The following is a 10,769-nucleotide window of genomic DNA, read 5'->3' as shown; positions in this document are numbered from 1 at the left end:
ATTGAGGCAAAATAAAAATAAAACAATATGAATATGATTTTAGATCTTATTTAACATCATTTAATCAAAGAAAATACAAAATGATATTGCAAACGTCTACCATAGTACAGTAATTTTGTAATATTGTGTCTGTTTTTTCATTAAGTATATGGAACACTGCAAAGCAGTATATAATTCAATATGTTAACATTATTCAGAAGGTTTCATTCGACTTTATGACGCAAAATTAGTTAAATAATATATTGTAATGCAAAACTTGGCCATAGCTGTACAGTTATGGCCATAGCGAAAAGCACACTAATACAATGAAGTTTAATCACATATTGACTCTATTTCACCACAGGTCATTGAACAACCCATTAAAAGGTTACCTTTCTAATTAAAAGGTGACCTTAAAGTATGTTGAGTTTTTTTGGACCTGTTAAATAATTTAGCAGCAGTGATGTTATTGCCAGCACACATTGCTGAAAGCATCCATGCAGGTAATTAATATTTCATTTGAAAAAAACAAAACAAAACAAACACAAATGAATGATGCAGGGACAGTGTGAAATGGACTGTGCTGCTGGCAAAGAAAACCTATTGATCAGAACCAAGCCTGCACCAGCAGCCCTGTGGAATAGATTGTGAAAAGAAAGGTGAACTGGATACAGAAACGAGAAACCTGAGGATACTGGAAGGACTCCAGAAAGAGCTTTACCACAGAGTCTAAAAAGCTTTGACTTAATACCCCCCCCCCCCCCATTATCTGCCTGTCTCTCTCTGTCTAACTTACACAGCTCCTAGTATCTTCACCAAGGTGCTGTTTCAACTTGACTTTAAAAAGTAAGCAGCTTCAATTCATAGTTTTTGTTGCTGTACTTTTATCTTTTCATAGTTTGTCCAAGATTTAGTTACTCGATTCAGTTTTTGATATTTTAGTTTTTGGTTCAGGAGCAGCTCTTGAGGTTTCATTTGCAGTCCAACCTTTCCTAAGGTTACCTTATGACTCCAAGTAAACTAGGACAGTTCAGGCTTTTCAACTCCTATCGCAATGCATTTTGGTACATTTTACTTTTTCCCTTTACATGAACTTTACTTCATGAGGCACAGTGACAAAAAGATGGGTTTAAGTTTTTTTTTTTTTTATTGGGCACCCTTTAAACACAGAAATTGAAATTAAAAAATGACATAAGGATGCCAGATTAGATTGGTAGCGCAGGTAGATTTGATTCTTGAAGGTCGTCCCCTTGATGCTGAGGCACAAGCAGAGGTTCAGCTTGACCAGCTGGTAGATGGGAGGATTTCCAGCTTTATATGGGGAAAAAATGGCTATTACACGAGGCTGTCATGTATTTGCGTCTTCCATGTGTCCCCATGTAAAGACTAGAAGAGAGTTTTTGTATCCGTCCCCAAAGGAGGCCGCCATGCATGAAAGGGTTAAGATACTTCTGATGTTAGTGCTGGTAAGTTTCTCCCTCCTCCCACTTTGAACCAGATTGTTCTGTGCTAATTCTTTTTGTTTTACTTTGTTGCTAGACACAATATAATAAAGAATATAAAAAAAAAAAACTTGATTGATGGGAGTCCCATGCACTAAAAAAACTGATACTGAAACCAAAGGCTACGAGGTATTGGTTTTACATTTCACTGTTAAATACCATTTCCGTTTGCCTGCTTGCTCTTGGCTATCATTCAGCACCTCAGACCTCACAAACTATTCTTATGTATTCCAGTGAATTGCTAACACTTCCTGTGCACATGTTTGGCAATGATGTAGCACATTTATGTCTCTTGCTTTTTTTTTAAATATTTTTCTGTTTTCGGTATTCCCAGAATAACTGCTAGTCAATCCAGCTGATATTTTGCAGAGCCTTGTACAAGTATGTGCGATACTCCAAACCACATTTACTGGCATTGATACAAAACTTGCAGACCATTTATGGAGACATAATAAACCACCGATAATAAACAAACAAACAAAGGCCCTACTTGGAAATTACCATTAGATGAAGGCCGTGATATAAGCTACAGATTTTTATTTGTGAAATCGTCTGTTCTTTTGATCCTGTTTCCAACAGTTCTTTTGAGTCCATGGGGACTAAACCGTTCTTAACAGCTTCCACCCTCTCTCATCCTTTATAGTGTGTAAAATATTTGTAAACTTTAATAGGTTACAATTTGTATAGCTGGAGACTGGAAACAAGCTAAATCATTGGAGAATGCAGCCCTTTGGAGCTCTTAACAGAATGGCAGTGCAGTGGCATGTGGAATGCATCTTTGAGGCAGGTTAGGGCAAGCACACCAAGGCAGCAAGCTCAGAGAGGTGTGGATTTAGGTAAATGGTGCTGATGGTGCAGAGTTTTACTGATTTATGTTAGAATAAGATAAGCCGTGCTGGTCCACCATACACAAGAAGTACAACAAGGGTTTTTTTAGGTGGTACTTTTTAACAGGATCTACTGAATATGTATTTAAAATACTCTCTGGAGCCACAAAGGTCTCTTCTACAGGTGGAGAAGTAGAAAAATCTTACAGAGAAAACTGTATTGGGAAATAATTTGATTGGCAGATGCAGAGTTAAATATAGAGCATGAACTGAAGTTTAGTGTGTCACATACCCTGTTTGGTTACAGTGTCAGTTTCAGTGACATCAATTGAATGTACGTTGATGCAAAGCATTTCTGTGACAATGCGTGAGTTCCCCTAATTTTACAATTAAGTTTCCCTGTGGTGGAATCTACTGCGTTTAATAAAAAAAAGTCTCAAGTCCCCAAATTATTCTTTTGAGATTTACAAATCCAAGAAAATTGGTTTCAAAGAATCTTAAAATAATTAATTTATATTGCAAAAACGTTCATCAACTTTGGCTTTCTGAAAACGATGCAAAAACAAAACAAAAAATAAAACAGTTTGATTCTAAAACTTAGGCGACTGCCAAAAGAAAGTACTATGAATGCAAAACCAGGATTCATCTTTTCTGCAGAATGGCATTCAGAACACGACTCTGAAGAGTCATTTCAGTTCCCAGAGCCCACTGAAAATAGACTTGTCTGGGACTTAATAACTGTCACCCTCTCCACACACCTCAAAGACCCCAGTAAAGGAACATAAAATAGCAATACCCATTGCGTTGCCATTCAATAATGCACACAGGAACAAGGAGATAGACAGATGAAAGAGAAGTAAAGAACAAAGAACACACTAATAATAACTTCTTTCATTAGGGGGTCAAATACAAAAAGCTCAAAGAATTGAGATGGAGCTAAGGAGCAGCAGACATTTATCAACACAGATAATTTGTTATTTTATTTGTTACTTTTTATTTAACTAGGAAGGTTCATTGAGATTAAAATCTTATTATCAAGGGGTTCCTGAGTGGCTCGTCTATTAGAAGTGCAGCCGCGTGGTACACAGGGTGAGTCATACAGCGTAGGTTCGCGTCCTGGCCGAGCGAAGTAAGCCTGTCTTCACTGGGGACTCTGAAGGGAGCGTTGCATTGGCTCTGAGGCTCCCAAGGGTTATGGAGATAAAACTGGCAGACTGTATCTCCTCATCGCTCTACAGCAAACCCTGTTGGCCAGGCACCTAGTGAGCTCACAGCAGACACTTGCAGGGCTGGCCTTTGTCCAGAGGTCGGTAGCTTGCTGACATCCGCTCTCAAGTTCCTAGGTGACAAAGGAAGCTGGCTTGGTCGTGGGATCGGAGGACACCCGCTGAACCTTTGGATCTCCTGAGCCATGTGGGGAATTGTATGTGGTGAGGGGAAAGCGACTGAGCATTTCAAATTGGGAGAAAATCTAGGGAGAAAACTTTTGAAATCATACATAATTAGTAATGTTGCTTTTATATGTTATTTATGTTTGCATTTCTGTGTTCTGATTATACCCGTAAAATAAAAAAAGAAAAGAAGTATTGTCACTTGAAATACAAACAAACAGAATGTTTAGGAGAAAAGCAAAACTTGCTGTTGCCGTTGATCGACAGGCCAACAGGAGATACCTGTGGAGAGAACACATGAATGGGGCTGGAAATGCAATGCAATGAAAGGAGGGTGGGAATGGGACATGGAGAGGAAGAGGGGGAGGTGGGAAAGGGAGTGTGGACAATGCAGTAAATGCAAGGACAATGTTGTTTACTTCAAAAATGCCCAAGGGGGGTTTTATTCCACTTAACCGCTTCCAACTTGTTTGAGCTAGCAAGCTGGTCATTTTTTATTTATTTTTTTGTTCCTTTTTTTCTTTTTTTTTAGCAATGTTGCAAAATAAATTGTAGAAACTATATAAATGTGGTACTCTACAACTAGGCTAAAAAAAACCTGTAACAGCACTAACAAATATTTATTTTAATATTTTTAATTTGGTTTTGTATATTACAGAATCAGCTCTTGTTAAATTTCCCAGTGCCATGCATTGGATTTTAATTAAAATATAACAAATATGTTTCAAATTACATTACACTAGTAAAGAACAGGGCTTTACAAAAGTAAACCTGGTATGTGTACACAATTATGCTAAAATACACATCTAAAATTATTTGCACAGCCTCTTCCAAATCTCAAATGGTAGTCCATGTACAACCATATGTCTGAAATGTCAGCTTTAGAAATACCCCTGAGTAAAGTAGAATATGGAAAAGTAATTCTTAGCCTTAACTATCCAAACAAATCCTAAGTATAACGAGTCCCAAAGCTATCAGCTCATCAGCTCATAGATAAACAAGAAATAAGACTCTAAATAAACAGCCATGCAAAGATTGAAAAATGCAGAATGCAGGAGGCGTCATTGGGGCTATAGAAACTCAACTCATGCAGTCCTTCACATATTGCACTGGCACAAATACACCAAGAGTCTATGCATGCAGGTGTTCATATGGGGCAGCATACAAGGCTATTCTGATTCACCAGATAGACACTGCTGAATTTATATTTCCCATGTTTTATTCCAGGCTATTTTTTTTCTTCACTGTGTTTTGCTTAGTCCCTATGTTGAAACTGGGGCAATATATACTTTGCACATCTTAAATATGTACTTATTGTGTTTAACACAGAATACCTTTGTAAAGAAACAACCTTATATAGATATAAGTCAAACCAAAATGACATAGTACAAAAACAAAAGATATTTTTTCTGGAAAGCCCTAGGAGTGTCATTTAGATCTCTTTACAGGTCTACAGTGTTAATGATGAATGATTAACTATGCTTTACACATTTTCAGCTATGCTAGGTATTTATTATTAAATATGAATATATTTAGCTGTGCTTTTACTATCATGTCCACAGTGTTTATAAACAACATATTCTTTCCTAATGTCTTAATTGTTTAAACAAAACACAGGCCCGCTTTTAAAACTTTTGCAGCCAGTATATTGAAAACAACAACAACATTTAATGGCACTCTGAGGATTAGACAAAGGAAGTCCTTTTTAAATTACAGGACAGGGGTCAAGGACATGCACATCTCTTTCAACACTGCTGCCAATATTGTTACATTCGTTTAATATTAGCAGCCATCTACTGCTGTCACTGAAACCTGGTATCCACACTGACTTCCCAGACATTTTAAATGGTTGAGCCCTTCTATCCACAATAATTCTGTGCTGCTCAGCAGAACTCCCTTCACCTGCATCCTCGCATTTCAGACACCAAGGCATGAGCTGCATCCCAGATTTTAAAACGGGGAAGCAAACGCTCTTTGTGTAACTCTTGTCTCCATTAGTAGAAACATTATTTTAGAGGAAAGAAAATGCAAATTGAAAGCGGGCAGATATCTGAGCAAATGGCTAGAAACTGTGACATTATTTATATGGAATTTTTTGGTCAATCGAGAGCTTTCTGCCTAGGAATGATTCCCAAAACATGAGATTATGAGCTGGGCATTTTTTAGTGGAGTTCCAGGAATCCTGCTTTACTGCCAAAGAAAATACCAAGCCAGATTTAGAATCATCGGCTCAGTGCAATAGCAATTATATATAAAGCCTTCACAGTGGTGAAGAACTGAGGTGGTTTAAGGTGAGCGGAGAAGATTGGAACAGTTTGGTCACTTGTTTAGACCTTGACAAAGTCCAACAGTCTTATTTGTTCCTAATTCTTGGTATTTGAACTGGAAAGAACAAAATCCAAACCCAATCTCTCTATCCCAGAATCCATAAGGGAAATTGCTGGAAGAAAAATAAGCACAAGAGCATACCTGAAACTTTTTCAGGAACATTTAGTCTTTGATCAATCAGGCATATGTCTTATCAATAATGTGACTGTGCAAGATAGGAATGTCTACCGGAGAAAATGACATGGTTTGAAAAGCTGCTAAAATAAATGTAATAATTATATTGAGAAACATGGCCTATCAGCATTCGTACCAATACATGAAAAGCAACACAGTTTTAATATAATTATCAGTTCAGAACCACTCAGTGGCATGAGGCTTTCCTCTGTTTTGCAGTGGCAGTGATCAAGTGTTTCTTGAAAATGTTTGCTGACAAATTTGAACATGTTTCTGGAATAAAGATCCCTTGTTTGTGCTGGGCTTTGTTAAATAAGCATTCTACCTATAGTAATCAAATAGAGGATTATCAATAGGCTGGGTGAGTTCAATTACTGGAAAGCAATAGAAATGTTTGGAAAGTGCACAGTGTAACTATGAGGGCTGCTTACATGTATCAGCATGAAAAAAAGCTTGCAGGCATTCATCCACATTATTCCTTGTTTCCACATGCTCAAAATGGAGCATAACAGTTCAGTCTAGTGCTGATGTCTGCAATTTAAAAAGTTTCCATAGAGTGCAAGTATATATAAAGCATTTTTATTTGTTTTTTAAAATCAGTAACAGTACAGATTGTTCATCTTTATCTCATTGAGTTACATACAAACACACTTTTAATCTGCTTCACATAGCGCGTCCTTGGAATAAATGCTTTCCAATGCTGATAGTTGCTGAACTTAAATAAGCCGATTAAGGACTGAGTGCAAATTGTTACAGAAAATAATAGAAACATTAGAAATACTTCTGCCACTGTGGTTAAATACAGAAGTGCACTGAGTTCAGAGACTTATTCACGCTCAAACCTCAGCTTTACTCCATGCAGCCACGAGGGTCAACACATTCAGCACAGATTGCTTAACACTGTGGAGAAACTCATTACAGATCCGATCATATGCAACAAATCCTTGCAATAATTTCAGCTTAACTGCAATGTCTTGGGTTATACATTGGAGACTGTTCTCAGGAGGTTGGGATCAACCAGGATAACCCTGCAGATAAAAACCATATCCTGTTACGTGTTCCTATATAAACACTCCCCTTAAATGCATAGCACTGCTGGTTTAGTTCCCACAACAGCAGTTTCTAGCATGACTAATGGAGAACAGAAAACCAAAAAAAATGTGGTTGGTTATAAGGGGAACTTTTATTTTGTTACACACATTTCTGGAGTCAATGGGGCCAGAGCCTTCCTAAAGGGTGGGTGGGGAGTTTCAATAGTTTTCAGGAATAATTAAAAGTATATGCAGAGTATAACTGCAACTAAACATTGTGTGCCATACAAGCGCCTTGTTTCCCTGCTGTGCACATGCTTCTTTTGTCTTTTGTATACCTAATCCATGATATTGGATTAAACCTATTTAACTTTAGTGTATAATTTCAAGAAAGTTCTCATGGTTTTAAATAACAGTCTTTTTGGAAATGTTGATTGAGCAATGCTTGAAAAACAAGTCGTCTCTTATGCTGGTATTATTTTAAACAAAAGAAAGTGGATCTCACTGTGATGTATTTGCATTACTCACAATCTGGAACAATGATTTCAAAAGCCTGCCAATCTGTTTCTTTGGCTGCAGTTTCACCAAGTGCAAAATCATGAAAAAAACAACAACTATGCAGCATCCTGCTGAAGCTATTAAAATCTGGATAGAAAATTCTGCACTTATCGTATCCTCTTTGTGACAGAGGCCAGGGAAAGATTATTGAGCTTAGATATATAGGACCGCGAATAACACCTAGCTTGTACCCGCTATAACCTAGACCTGAAGAGCCGGCCTCCCTCCTGTTTTTTGTTCCAACTGTACCCTAAATTACTTATTTGGACCAATTAAATGTTTATTAGAAGCTTAATTGGTCCAATTAAGTAATTTAGGGTACAGTTTGAACAAAAACCAGGAGGGACACTGACCGCCCAGGTCCAGGATTGGAGACCCCTGCTTTATAACAAGTACAGAGGAAAATACAAGTTTAGTCAGCACTCCAAAAGGATACGCACTCCGGTGGAGTTAGGACTTTGTTTTTGTTTGGTGTTACTTCCCCGCTCCTGTTAAAAGGAAAAGGAGGCTGTGACAATAAATATATGGGCACTGCCTTGCTGAAACATATTTCCTGTCGTGAGCTGTGTTTGTTTTACCAGGCAACAGTGTAAAAGATCCTGAAAGTGACAGCGCTTACCCCACCTTGTCACACCTTGTACGATGTAGGAAACAGAAAGCATGTTTAAACCTCAGCTTGCATCTTCTTAGCAACACAGCATAAAATATATATATATATATATATATATATATATATATATATATATATATATATATATATATATATATATATAAAAGATAAAAGAGGCTTGATTACACAAACAAAGCCAAATCTTATAGGTTAAATATCCCCATCTATAACTGATCAGGCTAGTAAGACAGCCTCATAAAGACACACTCCCTATTATCTCAAAACCATTATCCAACTGGAGAAACATTCCACCACATGCTCTTTAGGGACTTCAAGATTCTTACAGAAGATAGGTCTTCTTACTAATTAAGGCAGGAAAAGTGCACTCATTTTTTTTCAGATGTTGGAAAGCACCCAGGTACCTCTAGGACCGGTGCCACATTCAGTCCAGACAGTTCTATTGATTTGTGAAACAATATGCCATTCTCAAGCCTTTCAGCCAGACGATAAGAGACAGTCCTTGGGGGAAACAGGTTGACAGGTTTTTTTCATTTATTTATGTGTTTATTATAGGATGGGGTTGCCTTCATGTAACCATAGTAGATCTAACAATGGATACTGCACAGCAAGATTCTCCATGGTGCTTCGGCCATGTGCCTCAGCTCTGCCTTGATGGGACCACCTTATAAGGAATGGCAGAGTCATTAAATAACCAGACTCCTCCAGTGCTGAACTAGTTCGAGCAGATTAGTAACAGTTGTCATGGCATTCACTACAACTGTTCATATACTGGGAGGTCACTACCTCTAAGTGCCATTAACTGCATAAGAACAGAATCAACTGGAAATCTAGAAGACAGAAGATTTCAATGGATGTATTTTGGCTTGACTGACAAAATACAGGTGGCAAACTCAACAGGCCACTAGTATGCAGAATGTCTATTTCTAAGTAATTCACAATCAGTAGAAAATAAACAGTGAGTGAAATACTGATTCTGTACAGCTCGAGGCTATAGGGCACACATGTTGCAATTTATTTTTGTATATCTGTCTAGAGAACCACTTATCCAATTCTACTTGCTAAGGACATTCTTTACTACATGTTTATGAGTAAGACTGAGAGCTATAACCTTGTGTTTATATCTGTGGCAGGGAATGATCGTCACTCACATCTTTGTTTTTCGGTAGTGTAGTCTACTAACCGAATATCCACCCAGGACTTTCCCATTACTTGTAACCTGCAGGCTGCAATAAATCCTTAGATCACCACATGCTTTTCTTTGGGAGGCATGTGCAGTGAAATACTCATCAAACCTACGGCTCTCGCACTTCACCCATAAATCCACAGGGTCATGCAAGGTGACAGGAAATGATGTTATATTCTGAGACCACCACAGCTTAAAAATCTAAATCAAAACCTAAATGGTTTGTTTGGCAACTCCCCTAACAATTTCAAATAAAATACCATTGTGACACAATAATTATAATTCAGTAGCTTATCCTAAATAAACCTTAGCTGAGTCATTAGCAGACCACATCCTTAATACAGTGGAACTGAGGACGTACTGCAATAGATTCTGTATTGGTTCATAGCATTGTGACACCACTGCTTTATTATTATCATTTGTTCATTTAGCAGACACCTTTATCCAAGGCAACTTACAGAGACTAGGGTGTGTGAGACTGCAAAGTCACTTACAACATGTCACCTGAAAGACGGAGCACAAGGAGGACAATGACTTGCTCAGGGTCAGACAATGAGTCAGTGGCTGAGCTGGGATTTGAATTGGGGACAAGTTTTTACAAGGATGATTATGTTAAGGTATTGCATCTTAATTGTGTGGCGCCATCTTAATCTTAACTAAATACAGACCACATGTGTGATTGTTTATGTTTGGGGATAGTGGACAAAAGAAAATTATCTACATAAAAACAAGAATTACACTAGTGTACAATCCCTGTGAGATCATGAAAGCCTTCAAAATAAATAACTCACCCTTGTGTGTTAAAACAGCTGCATTGTGTTCTACACAGCATCTTTAAAGGACCACCTGCCCATTATGCTTGTTGGTTTTTTATCATCTGTACTGAAGAACAGGTAGCAAGTGATAAACAAACTTTACTACATTTCTGGTCCATAAAAATGCACCATTGAAATCAGCTCTGGGCTGTTCGTTCCACTCCACTTGGTAAATCAATGTAACCAATTATATGTTACATATCAATTTTAACTCCCTTCCAGAGTCTATCAGAGACTGTGTCTATGTTTAAAAAGCACCTCAAGACCCATTTTTATACATGGGCTTACTGCACTGCACAGTTTTTTTAATTCTGTTTTAGGTATATTTATGTATTTTTATGTATATTATG

Source organism: Polyodon spathula, chromosome 12 (genome assembly GCF_017654505.1).
Source record: "Polyodon spathula isolate WHYD16114869_AA chromosome 12, ASM1765450v1, whole genome shotgun sequence".
NCBI classification, from domain to species: domain Eukaryota; kingdom Metazoa; phylum Chordata; class Actinopteri; order Acipenseriformes; family Polyodontidae; genus Polyodon; species Polyodon spathula.
Note: the sequence above shows the minus strand (reverse complement) of the source record.